Below are 19,264 nucleotides of genomic sequence, written 5' to 3'. Positions count from 1 at the left end.
TCTCTGAATGTACTGATGTCATGGAGCAGAGGAGCAGCTGTAAAGGTTGGAATTCTATCCAGGAAGGATTAAGTGGTTAACTATGTAGCTGGATACTAATTCAGATTCCACCTCTGATTCTATAAGGAGAATTCTATTATCCCCTTCTAAGGCCAATAATAATGACTACAAGATTGATCTGGTTGTGGTGGTGTAGCTGCTAAGTCATGTCTGACTCTTGCAACCCCATGGACTGCAGCCCTCCAGGCTCCCCTGTCCATGGGATTTCCCAAGAAGAATACTAGAGTGAGTTGCTATTTCCTTCTCCAGGGGACCTTCCTGACCCAGGGATTGAACCCAGGTCTCCTGCATTACAGGCTGTCTCCTGCATTGCAGGGAGATTCTTTACTGACATGAGGAAAGCCCCATAAGATTGATCTAAGTCATAATAAATCTTTTCTAAGGCCACCATTACTGACTTAATGAAGGAGCCTTCTGAGATTCTCAGAGGATGGGCATCATCCAACTGCGGAAGACATTACTGATTTTCTCCAAACAAAAAGCTGAGGCTTTCACTGCTTTGTTGCCTACATTTCTGAACAACTTTCAGAAGGGACTCTGTTGGGGGATCATTGTTATCTTAAAGCACTCATCAAAGAAAAGTAGAAGTGGGGGTGCTATATTTTTGTACTTTCTCAGATCCTTCAATATTGGGCCAAGAATTAGAGCATAATCATTTCTAGTCTATGGGGGTGAACCCCCCAGAAATTGCTAAGAGGCTCTTACATACTACTGGGAATATCTGAAACTCCATCCTTTCCAATGACTCTGAATCCAACCCCATATTGATTCATCTGGGCTATGTCCAGGAAGTTCCCAAATTCTTTAACACTGTAACCACTAAAGAGGATACTTGTGTGGTTATTTGATGATGCACAGAACTTTATAGGTCTTGGGGTCAGATATATGTTTTATATTAGAAGAGCAGAATTTTAATGAAAAGGAAGCAGGTGGTGTGCACTATTGTGAATAGAGTTTCTGGTGTCTCTGAAATGTCCAGCATTGTATGGTATTGTTACTTCTTTCTTCTAACCAAGTTTCTTCCATTAGCCTGCAAAGGAGCTGATAGAATGAATCATAGCCCCAGACACACTGTGGGAGAACTTTTACATTTTATTGCATCAAAAAGCTAGGATGATTTTTTTTTATTCTCTCAGTGATTAAAATTAATTCATAGTTCCTAGCCTATAACAAATATACATACATAGCCCTTTGTCTTTACCTCTAAGTACCTAGAAAAAAGATTCTCCGTTTGTGAAAACAGGTAATGATATTTTAGAATTACATTCTAGCTTTGTCTCTAATTAGATGCATGATTTTGGGCAGAGGACTCTGAGGCACAGGTTCTTCTATGAAATAGATCTAGAAGATAAAGCAGCGCCATGTTCTACCTCAATTACCATTTTGTACAAGGGGAACATTCTTCATTATTTATGGTAGGGCTTGCCACACTGCTTGTGCTGAACCATGGGATCAACCCTAGCACTCTGCACAGTTATTAATATTTATTTGGCTAATGACTTCCTCTTGTAATGTTTCTTGACCAGTGGTCAGAGGACTACCTCTTGGAATCCACTAGTAGAACTTGTTAACATTCAGATTTCTGGGCCCTCCTAGACTAAATCAGCAGCACTGGGGGGTGGTTCTAGATATCTGCATGTTTTATACATTGCCCAGGTGACTCTTAGACATACTGGGTCTAAGATCCACTGCCAGCTGATAGCACATGGTGTCCTCTGAAATATGGATTACTTTAACTCTCTTTACTCTTTGCATCCAGTCTGCAAGGTCTTAGCTCAGGATTTATCACTAACTGGATGACTTGGTCACACGTTTTTATCTCTGATGGCTCAGATGGTAAAGAACCTGCCTACAATGTAGGAGACCCAGGTTCAATCCTCGGATTGGGAAGATCTCAATCTTCGGATTGGGAAGATACCCTGGAAAAGGGACTGGCTACGCACTCTGGTATTCTCACCTGGAGATTTCCATGGACAGAGGAGCCTGGCGGGCTACAGTCCATGGGGTAGCAAAGAGTCGGACATGACTGAGCACCTTAAACTTTTCGTCTTTCTAGAACTGTTCTCTTATTTATAAAATGTAGGGGCTGGAGTATTAATCTCTAAGGAATCCTTGGGTTCTAATAGTCTGTGACGGTAGTTCTCTGGTGACTTGTTAGAGTTCCAGAACCAAGCTTAGCAAATCCTATTTCTTGCCTACTATGCCCTGGGCATTGTGCAACTTTTACATATTCTTTATTTTTTTCTTTACAGTAACCTTTGATATTAGCACTGTTATTATTCACTCTTGATACTTAAGGAACTGAGGCTGGGAAAAGTGAAGCAGCTTGCCCAAGTCTGCTTAGCTAACAAGGGGAACCGCAGTGAACTGGGATTAAACTGGGGTCATAAACACACGAATAATTGCTGGAGTTGCTGTGCCCCCCATGACTTTGAAAGGCCTGGGGCTTGTCCAGTGTGCCTTTCACTCACTCTGCGTTCTACTCTCCCAGCAAAGGAGCCTGGTTTTGGTTTCCTTAGATGTTTACTTGGCCTCTCGCTTAAGCATTTGCCTTTCCTACTCAGTAACAGTGAAAGGACCTTAAAAAAAAAAAAAAAATCCCAGGGCTGGAAACATTTTGTTTCCTACAAAAAGAATACTTTGCAGCCAGCTCTGTGGTTGAAAGTATTTTTCCTGTGGTCTAGGGATGGGTTGGATCCCATCTCTTCTTGGCCAGTGTCTGAGAACTTACTCCATGGCTTCCCATCAAGTCAGCACACAGTACGCTGTGTTTTTTTAAATGAGTGTCTAGTGATGTTGAGTGTGTGCACAAGTGGATGGATCCGTTTATCTGGGTGTATAAGAATGTGTACATGTACCTCTGGCCTTTCCATGGCAGAGAGAACCTAGGAATGGTTTTCCACATGCTGCACACATCAACATAGCTTTTAAGGTTTCATCACTCACACGACAACCAAACAAATTCAGATGCTGACAAAATGAGAAGAGAGTGATATGTGAGCCTTATGTGGATTTGCAAGTAATTAGAAAGCCAAGGGAATCTGAGATTTTGACCTGTCACATTTCTTTCCACTTTCAGATGTTCAAAACCATGACCTGGGGCTGGTTTTATTAGACGGCAGGGTGGTCTGATGGTGATGGCAGAAAACGTGAATTCTGAGATCTGCCTCCAGCCTGGCCGCTTGCAAAGTTCAGGACACTGACCTTTGCCCAGCCTTGCATAAGTCATTGCTTCTCAAGGACTGCTTTTTCCTGTCTAAAAACATAAATTAAAAAAAAAAACAAACAGCTGTGTGCTTCAAATAATAAAAGCTCTTCCATGGGAGATGAATCTCAAGCATTCCAACAGAATTTGCAGATAAGAAGTATTACTGGTACTAGGTACATTTTCTTTATTCATAATTTATGTGCTTTCACTAAAATGTTGCAGTGTGTGATAGTGCCTAGAACTTTCTACCCTTACTTCCTTTGCTCAGGCTGTATTACCTGCCTGGAAGGCCCTTCATTTGAAGAAATCCTACTGTTGTCCTTTATGGTGTGGCTTGGATGATACCATTCCTTTGCATTTGTCTCAACCACAAGGCTCTCTGTCTTCCCACTGAGTGTGGTTTTAGGTAGTACTTTCCTGCCACATTAGGCGTTCAGCTAAATTAGAAGGCAGGGCTGACTCACTCCTAACGGTCCCAGCACAGTGCAGAGCAGATGCTCAATGTGTGTTTGTTGACTCAAATGGAATCGACTTCTCCAAGCATGACAAGCTACTGTTTGTAACTTGTAATTCTCTGGTGTGAGTCCTCTATGTAGCTGTCCAACTGGGGACATTTTGAAAACTCAATGCATCATGGCTATCCAGGGAGAAAAGTTGTAGTCACGGGATTTGGGGGTACCATTTGAAGAAACAAGCAAATCCCAGTGGTGGAAGGAGTTATGAATCCTTTTGTGTTTACAATTTTTGAGCGGGGGGCGGGGTAGATATTAGGGAAGAACTGAAGGGGTATTGGAATAGAAACTAAGCCATCATGAGTGGTTCCCTTGAGAAGGGCAGGGATTGAGATGGAAGTAGACCCCATGCCCAGGTTCAAGCATTGGTGACATTGGCTATAGAGCTGCCCCTACCCTGGGATGCAGGAACTGGCCCATCTAAGTGAGTCCGTGGGAAAGGATGACCACAAAGAGATCAGGGTTCACCAACAGGGAAAAGCTGGCCTTTGCTCCATTTCCTCACAGAAGGCAGTGGAACTATTCTCACGGTAGGGTTGGGGTGGGGTTGGGGTAGTGGTGGTGATTTTAGTAAACCAATTTTCCGATGACAAGGATGTTTCTGTTTTTACCCCTTAACAATGAGACAACAACCCAAATAACAGATCCCTCAGTACATTGAAATGCCAAGGCTAAATGAACTGGTGGAACTTTGTGGCTTTGGCTCTTGGCTTACAGGCGTATCCATGCATTAGGGCCATGGCTTGGCAGTAGACAAAGCGGCTGTGTGGGTCCATAGGGAGCTTTCTGGCTCTGTGGCTTTCTTTGATATGCAATTGAACTTTGGCAAATTTCCCTCTCAAGTCTCTGTTTATGAGGTTCAGAGGTAGATAGAGACTCTCATTACGGAGCCCAAAGCTAACAGCAGACTAAAACTACAGGATATCTTCCCACTTTCACACTTTGCTTTCAAGGCTAAAGAGCTGGCCCACAAGGCTTACAACAAAGGGACAAGTTAGGGGAAGAGACTGCTGAATTCTCTTCCCAACTTCATACATCTCTAAACCTGTAAGCTTGGCCAGAACTCTTAAATTTTCTTTCTTTCAAAATGAAAAAGATCTCTTGCTTGTCAAAGAACCAGTAAGATCATCAATTTACTGGTTTTCAGTATAGCTGTGCTTAACAACAACAGCTAACATCAAATGCTTAGCCACTTACATGGTCCCATGCAATTATCCATTCAGTCATCACATCTTTATAAGATAGGTACTATTATCTTCATCTTACAGATGAAGGAATCAAGGCACGAAGAGGTTAAGCCATTACTAGTTGTTGCTGTGCTTAATTATTATTCACTAAGTCAAGGTACAACTCTGCAGGTATACCTTAAAATTGACTGGCTTTCCTGAATGCATTTCTCCTCAGATTTTATCACTGGGCCAGAAATAATAGAATTATTGGATTTAATAGAGTTAGCATTCTTAATTGCTGACTCGCCTCAAAGTGTAAGTAGTCTTTGGCTGTGTTCAAGTTACATCATTCTTATATTGAGAAACCTTAGAAATTAAGACTTTGGAAAGTGATCGATTTGGTGAACAAGGGGGATTATCCATTCTATTGAACTTGTACAGTAAAGAGAAAACAAATGTGGTACTGGGCTGAGAAGAATTTTTAAAATTGAAGGTAGGGATTCTATTTAAGTGCCAAGAGCAAGCCAGTGGACTCCAGGGGAGCTGAAAAATGAGGCTGTATGCCATGGTTTGCATGTAGGTTATGGCTGGGCACCTTCTTCCCTACTCATTTCTGTAAGAAAGAGCCTTTGTAGGGTAGAGTTTGTGCTTTCTATAAATGCCTCAGGGAATGCTGATGATAACATTAACTGTTGGCCATTTTTGTAACAGGCACACGATAAGAGCTATACAACCTTTATCTTTACAATATACTATGAGATGGGTTTTTACAGTAACACTATGAGATGGGTATTATTACTCTGATTTTACAGTTGGGGAAATAGGCTCAGGCTCTCTGAAGCAAAAATAACTAGTAAATGGTAGAAAATGGAGTTAAACTCAGATTTAACTCTGAAGTGACTGAGCCCTGATTTTCTATAAGGAGACAGCTGTCTTCCATTTTCAGCCTGCGCTGTATCCGCTGGCTTGAGGTCTGACCAATGGTGGGATCACACACTCTTTCTGTAGAGATGGTTTGCAGCAGTCAGTTTAGAATCAACCTGAGACTTTGCTAAAGTAATCAGAGTTGCTACATTGATAGAATGTAAGCCTGGCACTCTTGGTGGCCATCTTTGCCACTATCCAGAGGGAACCTACTTGAGAATGACAGTGAAGTCAACCCAGAGGGAGACAAAGCCAACAGATTCCATGATGGGGAGAGGGGGAAGTTCAGAGGTCATCATTTGAGGCCCTGGATCCAGCTGTGCCGAAGGTCACATACCCTGAAGATTCCAGTTATGTGAGCCAATAGGTTTCCTTTTTATTTAGTCTCAGTTGCATTTCTGTGACTTGCATCTGAATAATACATACATTAGATGCTCATAGTTGTGTACCAAAGCCAGAAAATTCTAATAAGGAGAACCTTTATTATTAAAGGGGCTTCCCTGGTGGCTCAGATGGTAAAGCATCTATCTGCAATGCTGGAGACCCGGGTTTGACTCCTGGGTCGGGAAGATCCCCTGGAGAAGGCAATGGCACCCCACTCCAGGACTCTTGCCTGGAAAATCTCATGGACAGAGGAGCCTGGTAGGCTACAGTCCATGGGGTCGCAAAGAGCAAATTTGCTTACAACTGAGCAAATTTACTTTCAGTTCAGTTCAGTTCAATTCAGTCGTTCAGTCGTGTCCAACTCTTTGCGACCCCATGAATTGCAGCACGCCAGGCCTCCCTGTCCATCACCAACTCCCGGAGTTCACTCAGACTCACATCCATCGAGTCGGTGATGCCATCCAGCCATCTCATCCTCTGTCATCCCCTTTTCCTCCTGCCCTCAATCCCTCCCAGCATCAGAGTCTTTTCCAATGAGTCAACTCTTTGCATGAGGTGGCCAAAGTACTGGAGTTTCAGCTTTAGCATCATTCCTTCCAAAGAACACCCAGGACTGATCTCCTTTACAATGGACTGGTTGGATCTCCTTGCAGTCCAAGGGACTCTCAAGAGTCTTCTCCAACACCACAGTTCAAAAGCATCAATTCTTCAGCACTCAGCTTTCTTCACAGTCCAACTCTCACATCCATACATGACTACTGGAAAAACCATAGCCTTGACTAGGTGGACCTTTGTTGGCAAAGTAATGTCTCTGCTTTTGAATATGCTATCTAGGTTGGTCATAACTTTCCTTCCAAGGAGTAAGCGTCTTTTAATTTCATGGCTGCAGTCACCATCTGCAGTGATTTTGGAGCCCAAAAAAATAATGTCTGCCACTGTTTCCACTGTTTCCCCATCTATTTCCCATGAAGTGATGGGACCAGATGCCATGATCTTCGTTTTCTGAATGTTGAGCTTTAAGCCAACTTTTTCACTCTCCTCTTTCACTTTCACCAAGAGGCTTTTTAGTTCCTTTTCACTTTCTGCCATAAGGGTGGTGTCATCTGCATATCTGAGGTTATTGATATTTCTCCCGGCAATCTTGATTCCAGCTTGTGCTTCATCCAGCCCAGTGTTTCTCATGATGTACTCTGCATAGAAGTTAAATAAGCAGGGTGACAGTATACAGCTTTGACGTACTCCTTTTCCTATTTGGAACCAGTCTGTTGTTCCATGTCCAGTTCTAACTTGCTTCCTGACCTGCATACAGGTTTCTCAAGAGGCAGGTCAGGTGGTCTGGTATTCCCATACTTTACTTTTACTTTTATTATTAAATTGGTTTATATCCTCCCATTAGGTAGAGACCAGTCCTGATTATTCAGGCCCACCTTCCATGTTTCTAGATGATTCTATTCCTGTGCATCTCTTCTTCCTCCTTTTACATTTGTTGAACCTCTCACTGGTTTCCTTTCAGACTTTTTCTTATTCACCTCCACTATTCTAGAGAGAAAAAGAGGCGTGAAACTCACATTCAACAGCTTTTCTGGTTTATGAGGCTCTTTGAAACAGTTCAGATAAAGAGTAAGTTAAAAATAATGACTTAAAAGCAATTAAAAAATCATTTTGAGCTTTTAGTTAGCCATGGCTTCTTTGCTACATACGAAGCTTTATGGAAGTACTTGATCTCATTTCTTCCATGATAAAAATACAGCATTTTCTGGTTTAGTTTCACTTAATCATTAATGATGGGCTGTAAAATATTCTTTCCAGTTCAAAAGTGGCATCAAATAAGTAGCTGAATTAGTAATAATTTTGGAAATGTGGTCATTTAGCAAGCTGGCATTTACTGAACATCTACTGTGTACTGGACTAAGCTCTGGAAAAAGCAAAGATGAATAAAACATAATGTTCAAAATCTAGCTGGATCGGCAAGGCTAGGAACCACTGACCATAATGTAGTGTGCCGAGCAGGAGGATAGTGCAAGCGTTGCACGACTGGCCCGGAAAAGGGAGGGGCCAGGCGGGACGGATGCCAGACCATGGGGGAAGGGGCTCCAAGCACCTCCTCCCCCATGCCAGGCAGTAACCCCTTAGTACTGGATCACGTGGGCAGGGCCTTGGGCTGGAGAAACAGTGGGGCCCTAGGTGCCTTAGGAGCAGCAGATATTTGCCAAATGACATGGCAGTATTTCAGTATTTTAACAACTGGAATGGCCTGAGGAAAAGCCTGGGAGTCATTCCATGATCAAGGCCTCTTAAAATAGAGGGGAGGGAAGAATGTCAAAGCATGCGGAGACAGGAGGTGAAGGGCAGCTTTACAGAGGAGGTGTCTTTTGAGCTGGTCTCTCCTGAATTTCATTCAGGTGAGAGAGAACAGCCCAAGGTAAGGCACACCTGACATCTTTAATTAGCAGAGTTAGATTGGGGAGTGATCAGGAGGGGAGGAGGGGAGGAGGTAAGAGGTGAAACCAGGGCAGTGATTTGGGCCAGGTTGAGAAGGACCTGCCCAAGAGTTTGAAAAGTAGATACTAGAGAGCCAAGAATGGATTTTGAGAAATTAAAAAATGTGATAGTTCAATGGTGAGGTCCTTTGGTTTATCTGTAATGAGTCTTGTTTCCCTGATGGAGAGAGTACACTCATTTTAAGACTAAATGGATATATGATCCATATGATCTACAAGAACCCCTCTTTTATAGGTTGATATGATTAATCTGGAAAAGCTAGAAGTACAGGGCTTTATACCATGAAAACCTTGGACTGCCATTCACCCTGAGGCAAGGGGCTGGGAAGAAAGTGTTTTTTGCATGTGTTATCTTCTGGATCCCCAAGGCCTTGGGTTACTTCAGAGCTGACCATTTAGTTTCTTATGGGCAGAGACCTCATCATATTCATTTTCATTTTCCCTAATGTCTAGCTTAGTACCTAGGACATAGGAGATACTCAGTAAATATTTGTTGAATTAGTATAACATTAACTAAGTCATTCAGTTCTCAGCAACTGTTGCTTACACTTATTTTAAATATGGTTTTATATAATTGCAAAGTGTCTATCCTTTTTAGGTCCTGTGTTTTTGTTCTGGCATGATCTACTTTCAGTGGCATTCGGCTTCAGTCTATGCCACTCAACAGGAAATTTCTGGCAACAACAAATTGCATATCCTGGCTAAGTATGGCAGAACACTCACTTTCTCTTTAACTTGACTTTCCCTACCTGTATGAAGGAAAGAATGTTTTTGCTTATTTATTCTGAAACAGGAAACATAAAAGTAATGCTTGCTTGTGGGGAAAAAAAGCAAGCAATATACAAAGTAGAAGGGAAAATCTTCCAGGGGTATATAATCTCCTAGGTTTTTCTGTGTGTATATTAAAATATGTGTATGCTCACAATATCATCCATACATCATAGATAATCTTTCCATGCAAATATAGTTACTTATCCTTTTTTTTCATAGCAGCATAGTATTCCATGATAGGGATATATAGAAATATAGGCAAGAGGATGGCAAGTGGAAAATTCTTAGAGATGGAAATACCAGACCACCTTACCTGTCTACTGAGAAACCTGTATTCAGACCAAGAAGCAACAGTTAGAACCTTACATGGACAATAGATTGATTCAAAATTGACAAAGGAGTATTACAAGGCTATATATTGTCACCCTGTTTATTTAACATCTATGCAGAGTACATCATGTGAAATGCTGGGCTGAATGAATCACAAGCTAGGATCAAGATTGCCAGGAGAAATATCAACAACCTCAGATATACACATGATACCACTCTAATGGCAGAAAGTGAAGAGGAACTAAAGACACTCCTGATCAGAGTGAAAGAGGAGAGTGGAAAAGCTGGCTTAAAACTCAACATTCAAAACACTAATCTCATGGCATCCAGTCCATCATTTCATGGCAAGTAGATGGAGGAAAAAGTGGAAACTGTGACAGATATTCTTTTCTTGGGCTCCAAAATCACTGTGTCCAGTGAGTGCAGCTATGAAATTAAAAGATGCTTGCCTTGGAAGCATTATGACAAACCTAGACAGCATATTAAAAATCAAAGACATTACTTTGCTGACAAAATTCTGTATAGTCAAAGCTATGGTTTTTTCAATAGTCATGTACAGATATGAGAGTTGGACCATAAGGAAGGCTGAGCGCCTGAAGAATTGATGCTTTCGAACTGAGGTGTTAGAGAAGACTCTTGAGAGTCCCTTGGGCTGCAAGTAGATCAAACCAGTCAGTCCTAAAGGAAATCAACCCAAAATGTTCATTGGAAGGACTGAGGCTGAAGCTGAAGTTCCAGTACTTGGGTCTCCTGATGTGAAGAGCTGACTCATTGGAAAAGACCCTGATGCTGGGAAAGATTGAAGGCAGGAGGAGAAGGGGACACAGAGGATGAGATGGTTGGATGGCATCACCAACTCAATGGAACATGAATTTGAGCAAACTCTGGGAGATAGTGAAGGATAGGGAGGCCTGACATGCTGCGGTTTATGGGGTCACAAAGAGTCTGGCACAACTTAGTAACTGAACAACAACAGGCAAGAGGATGATGACATTAACGTGATTGAAATGGTACATTCCTTAAACTCAAAAAATTTAAGCATTTTTGTTTTTAATTATTTAAATAAACAACTTTGATCTAAGCTACAGAAGTAGCATTCAATAGCTTCACTTCAGAAATAGCTGGCAGTCTACTAATATTTGTCACCATTCTTTGCTTCATTGTTAACCTTGTCTAACCCCTGCTATCTAGAAACCCCAAAGAGCACAGTAAATGTTATACAAATACTCCATAAAAGTTGTTCTTTACTGATCTGGACCGAAATGGATCTTAAAATATAGTTGGTTTTTTAAATGTCTTTTAATAGGGCTCGCCTTAATTGGTCCTCTCTCTTGATCCTGATTTTAAAAGGAGATGATGGCTCAGAAAACTGCTCCAGGTCACCAAATAAATCCAAGCTCAGAACAATAGGATTCCTTTAGGCCCATCCCCCAAGCTGTCCCCCCAAATCACACTCTCCATCACATGACTTCTGTGAGCTGGAGATTCTGCAGCTGTTTGGAAGAGGACTAAAATCTCTGCTCTTGTGTTGCTGAACCTGGCTTTTGTTTTTTTTTTTTTGTTTCCATTCTTTTTTTTTCATGCCTTTCTTCCTCTTTGGTGTCCCAGTTTTTATAGAGTCTTGGCTGGCTCCCCTAGAGATGAATCTGCCTTCCTGTGTGTGTATAGAGGAACCCATGGCGTCATTAGGGGAGTTACCTCTAATCATTCTTCCTCATTGCTATTAGAGGAACTCTGCCTGAGCGCTAAGAAAACGTCAATGTGTGGGCTCTTGTCTTTGCGATGAAAGCTTTTGTCCCATAGTAATGAGGCAGAGCTCTCGTTTACTTCTAAAACATGATTAACTCCTTGGGAAGGAGGGGGAAAAAATAGAGTTGTTATTTAAGATGGTGCCCTGGGGGAACAAAGGAGAGGCTTTTCACATTATTGTACCTCCTAATTGGGCCACGCCAAGGTTGCTGTGTGCCATTCCAGAAGGCAGTTCCCTGCTTGGTGGCGGGGACAGGAGCAGAGGGGTGACAGATTGAAGCTGACATTGGAATGGCATGGAACCAGAAAGAGCTTAGGACTTTTTAAGGCCAAATCTTCTGGACTTGCCTCCCATCCTACCTCCAAAGGGCCCCAAGGGAGAGAAGGGAGCTGCGACGACCCACCACCTCCCCTAACCCCAGCTCCCACTCTGTTTTGTGGTCCCTGACATCAAGAGTTCTCTTACCCAGAATTTCTGGGAACGGGCTGGTTTGCTTTATTCCTCACAATTCTATATTTATTGAATTCTTTATAGTAAACGTGTATTATTTATAGAATCAGGGAAACATAAAGAAAGCTATATTCATAGTGTGGCAGGGGAGAAGAGAGAGAGAGTCAGTAGTTTGGTACAACTGGCAAGTAATTCCTTAGTGCAGTCCGGTCAACATTAAGATAAAAAGTGTGTTTGGGATTAGGATACTTTAAAAGGCACCTAAATTCTTAACAGAGCTGATCATCAGCATGAGGACCAAAAAGGAAGACTAAACATGCTCACCTCCTTCCTTTAGGGGCTCCATGCCAGGCCTTGCTGAACCCTACAAAGCGCCCTGTCCAGATTTCCCAGCCTAGAGAACATCTACATTAGACAATTTTCTACCCTCTTGGTGGTCAATATTCATCTGTATTCTTCAGGGTCATGCATTTTAGGCAAGATTATCTACTGACTTATTCTGGAGAAGTTTCTCTGCCTGATAGAACACACTGTTTGTGTTGAACAGGGAGGCCAGCTGGAGACACAGGTTTTACCTGAATGTCTGATTCCAATGAGAATTTCAAACCCTAACAAGTCAGCGAGAGAGGGAAAATTTTGACTAGGGACCTTTGGCAGCCCCTCCAATCAGATCCCATGAGTGGCTGCCTAGAGAGTGCACTTGTTCTCAATATTGTATAAATAAAAGTTTTGGACCTGGACATGGGCAACCAGCCATGCCCCTCTGTTGATCAGTAGACTTTCATGATCTGCATCTCAATTTCTTCATTGGTTAAATGGGGATAATAATAGCATTCACCTTGTAAGGTTGATATAAGGATAACCTGTCTTAGGACAGTGCCTGGCACATAACAAGAACTTAATAACTGTTAGCTCTTATCACTATCATTACCAAGTCTGTCAGGAGTCCTGATGTTTAAAGTAGGCCCCAAATGGAAATCTGATGGGTTCTCAAAGAGATCAGATAGTTTTAGACTCCTTCCAAATCCAATCTGGTTGCTATCAAGCTCTTCTTCCCAAGTCCTTTCTAAAGTCCTTCTCCTGCAGATTCCTATTTCTTGAATTATTTCAGTCTATAAACCTGTTTCTATAGGTTAAAGATACCTTAATTTTCCAACAATATATAATCAATGTACCACTTTATATTTATATCTAGTATAAGATTTAGATACAGTAACATTAAAATACAAAAGACTAAACTGACAACTCCTGATTATGCCCTAACAACACCAGAGAGAGTTATTATATGAAGTTGCAGCTTCCTTCCATCTGATTGAGCTTGTTGCAAAGACTGGTTCCAACTAGACTGAGTTGAAGCCCTAAAGGAAAGGTACTCTATTGTCTGTTACACCCATGAAGTCATCTGAAATCCTGTCTTGTGTTTCCTTCTTGTCCTTTGCCCTTTTTTTTTTTCCACTGGAGGAAGGCTTTAGGGAAATAGTAAGAATGCTGCAGTAACAGAGGGAATTAATTTGACCCTGCTCTGAAGAAAGAGTGTGCTGATTCCCACTAGCAATAGTTTCTCCACCCTTCAGAACAGAGCAAGGGATGTGGTCCATTACACAAGCCAGTCCCACTTGACCAGACACTTTTGGAGATGTCAAGTCCAGAGTTCAGCCTCTCTACATAGAAACATGTTGCCTTCCTCGAATCAATTCTTTTGAGACGAAAGAAAATCCCGTGTGGCCCAAGCATGATGTAACAGGGATGTGTGCTTCAGAATTCAAGACACACCCTCTGAGTTCCTGGCATCATTCTTACCATAATAATCACACAGTCACAGCCTTCCTTCAGTGACCCTTGCAGGCCAGAGTTCCCTTGGCTGTGTCTCCTAGCAGACCTGGGACAAGAAGGGCCAGCTCTGCTTCCTCTGAGTCTGTGGACAGTGCTAGGAAGTCAGCCCCATCTCACCAAGTGTTCAGAGAACTTAGCATTTATATCTGGACAGAGTTCCTGTGCATCTTATTTTTCTGGTCATTTTTATACTCCTGGTTTATGGTAGAGAAAGGGAATTGGTTTTTGTCACATGAAATTGCCTGTAACAGTATTTAGTTGCTTTAATTGGAGCCAGATTGAAATTTCCAAATTTCTAAACTCAGACAATGCAACCAGCACATACTTGTTCATACTTGAAAGTTAAAACCAGTAATACTTATACCAACTTTTGATTTTTAAAAGAAACATTAAAAATAAAGATTAAATGTGGTATTGGATGGCCATGAACTTACTAGTAATACAAACATCTCTTCTTTCTTTAGCAGCACCCCACAGCAATACTAACAAATGATAACACTAACAATTTCAAAAAGGGTTAGAAATATCATTTTAAACCTAAATGTACAGTGCTGTGGCCTGTGTATAAAACTGTACATTAGCCTTATACACATAGACCCTCTCACATGGGCAGTAAAATAAGCAAAGGCAAATAGATCATGGAATTAATTCTTTAGCCTTCAAGACAGAGAAAAATCACTAACCTTCCTACATTTTTTACCTGCCCCCCCACCACAGTGGAAAGAAACTTATATTTCTTAGGTTCTTATGATGTGCCATATTTTTCATTCATTTCATTCATCTCACTAATTTTCACAATAAGCCTGTGAAGCTGGTATTACTGTGCTTATTTTAGACATAAAGAAAGTGAGAGGTAGAGAGGTTAGAATGCCCCAAATCATACAGCCAAGATTTGAAGCCACAGTGACTAAATTCAAAGCATCTTACATTTTGTAATAATGATGATCATATTTGGCCTCAAGCCACCTTTTTTCAGTCCCCTGAAAGGATGATTTAAAGATAGTTAAAAATTATATTAACCACCACTGAGAGGAGCTTTTAGGTGTATGGTAATTTTATATATAGTATGTGCATAAATGTGTGTGTGTGTGTGTGTGTGTGTGTGTGTAACTGACCCTCAAAGTTGATATTGTGATAATACCACCAATTTACTACCCAACTAGAGATAAAAGAACTAAAGCTCACTAAGAGGGCCTCCTCTCTAATGTGAAGGTTTGACCACTTATATCTCCACTCTTTCTCATGATCTATCTGAAATTATTTCCATTTAATAATAATAAAAATGGTTAACCCCAAAGGGCAGGAAGATTAGGTCTCTTTGAGACATCAACAGGTTTCAGTAAGATATTGGAAGACAGGAAGTGATGGAAGAGTGACAAGATATAACAGAGGAAACTATAAGCCAAAGTATTCTCAATGTAGTGTAACAGCAGAACACTTAAAAGATTTCCTGAGACTTGGAAGCACCAGACATCACAGAAAGCAGAGAAGATGAAAACAGGAGATTGGTTGAAAATTTTACATGAAATATAGGAAATAGCTGGACCACCTTTCTCACCCTGACAGCCAGGTGACCAATCTCCAATCCAAGTTGACAACCAAAATTTTTCTTTGGAGAAAATGAATTAAAGAAGTTTCAGACTTGAGACTTCAAATAAAAGTGGAGGACATAGTGGGAGGCAGCGCCTAAAAGAAGAGATTACACCTGTCAAATGGTGAACCTGAAGCCTCTTTCTCTGCCCTGCTTCTAGAGTGTAGGAGCTAGACAAGAGATTGGACAAGTCTTTTCTGTAAATACCAATCCACCTCTGAGAAGATATCTCCATGTATTGACATTTATCAGTCCCTAGTGAATCCCACCAGTTTACCATATGCATGTTATTTCTAATTATAGTTTTAGAGTAAAATATATTTTCTATTATATAATTTTAAAATGACTGGACAACCAAGGATCACCCAACTCATAGAATGTACCTCACACATGAAGGCGAAAACAAATAAAAAGAAAACTGAGGAATTATAGATAATACAAGATTTAAGGGAGGAAAGCCCTTAAACTATAATTAATATCCTCAGAGAATTAAAAATTATATAAAAACAAGGGTAGGATGTGTTGAATTAGAAATAGAAGACAAGAAAGAACTCTTGGAAATTAAACACATGATGGCTGACATAAGCTCAGTTAAAGAGGTAGAAGATAATACCAAGTGATATTATTTGAATTATGTATAAGCATTAAGTTGATTAAAAACAAAATAAAATAATCAATTTTCTAGAATTGTGAAAGTATTTTAAACAGAGAATTGCAGAGTTGAACAGGGGAAGATAACAAAGATAGATATTGAATCAATGTTTAAAAATTTGTCTTAGGAGCCTTAACATATAGAATGGCAGAGTAAGGCACTCAGGCAACTTGCATCTCCTCAAAAGCAACAAGAACATTGATTAAAATTGTCAAAAATCAACTTTTTCAGAACTCTGGAAATTACTGGAGGCTTGGAAAATCTGGTAAATTTTTACTCAAAAAACCCAGGTGAATTTCAGTAAGAATTGTTGCAAGATTTGTGGCATTAAACGTTTACAAATTCCATCATTCTTTCCCCAGTTGTGTAGTAATCTTGAAAGCCAACCATCTCACAACTACAATAGCTTTGTATTGTAGCTTGGAAAGGTTTGGAGGTCCCTTATAGCCCCATGCAAGAGAATTGTCACTATTTGACCTGACTCAGAGCTTGGTCTGTGTGAATAGCCCTACCCTACAGGCTGGTGGCAATTGTTTACATCATGGCTGCCTAAGATCTTGTTACCTGGTAGAGCTAACAAGAGGCTGACCAAAATATTTTAAAGAAAAAAATTGGGTGATGAGATGTCCACAAGGAGCTTTGTAAATGTCCTACATATACCAGGCTAGAATGCTACACATCTTCCCAGAGCTGTGCTCATGGCCAAGAAGGACCCAGAAGACCTTAAGCTGTCACTTCTGGCTGACCTTAAGGCTCTGTGTGAACAGGAAATGAACATTAGACAAAGCTTTAAATTCCCTGAATGCATGCTCCAACACACACACAAAACACACACAAACACACACACACACACAAACACACACACACACAAACACACACACAGCTTGGGAGACTTACTGATCCAGGTTATTTAGGGAAATCTGTTCAATCAAATCCAGTTCAATCATTAATCACTAAGTGACTTCATTTACAAGGTATCCTCAATAAAATTATAGGCTGACTTCCAATCAGAAACTCTGGCGACCAGAAGGCAACAGAATGATGTATTCAAATTGCTGTCAATCAACAATTGTATATCCAGCAAAAACTGTCCTTCAAAACTGAAGAAATTAAAACACTCTCAGAAATACAAAAATCTTAGAATTTGTCACTAGTACACCAAGCCTACAAGAAATACTAAAAGCAGTTCTTCAAATTGAAATGAAGAGTCTAGAGGGTAACTGGGATACACAGGCAAAAGTAAAGAGCGCTGGTAAAGGTAAATACATGAGTAAATGTAGACGTGTGAATGCGGGAGGTGTTTGTCATTTTTTTCTCAAATGTGATTTGAAAGACAATTGCATAAAGCCATAAATCTAAAGTTGTGTTGGTGAACTTCTAATGTATAAATATGTAACTTGCATAACAATAGTTGTGCGAAGGAGGAAAAGAAAACGGGGCTATTGTGGGGGCAATTTTTTTGTAAACAATTTAAGTTATCATATTTCTAAACTAGATTGTTTTAAGTTAAAACATTAATAGCAACTTCCAGGGCAACCTATAAGAAAATAACTCAAAAGTAGATAGTAAAAGAAACAAGAGAATTAAAATGGTAAACTAGAAAAATATCTAACATAGAGACATCAGTAATAGAAAAATAGAGGAACATAAACCACAAGATATACAGAAAAACACATAGCAAAATGGCAGACATAGATCCTGTCTTATCAATAATCACATTAAAAGTAAATGGACTCAACACATCAATCAAAAGGCAGAGACTGGCTGATAGAGTCAAAACAAACAAACCCCACCCCCATGATCCAACTATATGTTGCCTCCAATAGATACACTTTAAAGTCAGACACAAATCAGTTGAAAATAAAAGAATGGAAATTATATACTGTAATATTGTGATTTATAAGATATTTGGTCATTCAGATAACCAAAATATATTTCTCCAAAATATATATATTTATATTTAGTTTTTATTCATAGTTCCTAACTCATGGGTTCCAAAACCCTTGGAATTTTCTGAGTGATAAGAACAACAGGAGCATCATTTGTTGCAATATTTCATCTTTTCAGTTCAGTTCAGTTCAGTCGCTCAGTCGTGTCCGACTCTTTGCAACCCCATGAATCACAGCACGCCAGGCCTCCCTGTCCATCACCAACTCCCGGAGTTCACTCAAACTCACGTCCATTGAGTCGGTGATGCCACCAGCCATCTCATCCTCTGTCATCCCCTTCTCCTCCTGCCCCCAATCCCTCCCAGCATCAGGGTCTTTTCCAGTGAGTCAACTCTTTGCATGAGGTGGCCAAAGTACTGGAGTTTCATCTTCAACAGTTTTTGAAAATGCTTCAGAGCCATCACAGTGAAATGGGTTACTTGTTACTTATAACAAGCTGTTTCCACCACAATAGGGTTCATGTAATGAAGTTGACTTTTGTATAGCACCTAAGGATGGGTGCTAGTTGCCAGGAGAACCAACCACGAAAAGAGAGTGGGAACTTCCAGTTCCACCCCCTGATTTCTGGGGCGGGCAGAGGGGCTAGCGATAGAGTCAACCAGCAGTGGACAATGAGTTAATCAATTATGCCTGTGTATTTCAGCCTCCATAAAAACTCAAGAAAAGCGAGGTGTTCAGAGAGCTTCCACATTGGGGAACCAGCACACTCCCCTATGCCACCATGCTGGGCTCCAAGCTTCACTAGGACAGAAGCTCCTTTGTTTGGGACTTCACCCTATGTATCCCTTCTTCTGGTTGTTGATCTAAATTAATAATAATAAAAGGAAATTTGGGGGATTCTCAAATGTGTACAAATTAAACACACACATACTTCTAAATGAGCTACAAGTCAATAAATAACAAGGGAAACTAGAAAATACTTTGAGAAAATGAAAACAAAAATATAACATACCAAAACTTATCAGATGCAGCTAAAGCAGTGGTTGGAGGGAAATATATAACTTAAATACCTATATTAAGAATGTTATTATATGGGTTTCCCTGGTGGCTCAGTGATATAGAAACTGCCTGCCAATGCAGACGACACGGGTTTGGTCCCTGGGCAAGGAAGATCTCACATGCCAAGGAACAACTAAGCCCACGTGCCAGAACTATTGAGCCTGTGCTCTAGAGCCCAGGA

The 19,264-nt window shown here is 40.7% G+C and overlaps 1 protein-coding gene across 3 annotated transcripts in view; it reads left to right on the top strand.

The window, feature by feature from the left end:
• Nucleotides 1-19,264, top strand: part of RAD51B (RAD51 paralog B) — a 610,539-nt gene that overhangs the window by 564,959 nt on the left and 26,316 nt on the right. The gene's annotated exons all lie outside the window — the stretch shown is intronic.

This window comes from Oryx dammah, unplaced genomic scaffold, assembly GCF_014754425.2.
Source record: "Oryx dammah isolate SB20612 unplaced genomic scaffold, SCBI_Odam_1.1 HiC_scaffold_26, whole genome shotgun sequence".
In the NCBI taxonomy this organism is placed as follows: Eukaryota; Metazoa; Chordata; class Mammalia; order Artiodactyla; family Bovidae; genus Oryx; species Oryx dammah.
The sequence above is the reverse complement of the archived record's forward strand: the minus strand, read 5'-3'. Positions and strand labels throughout refer to the sequence as shown.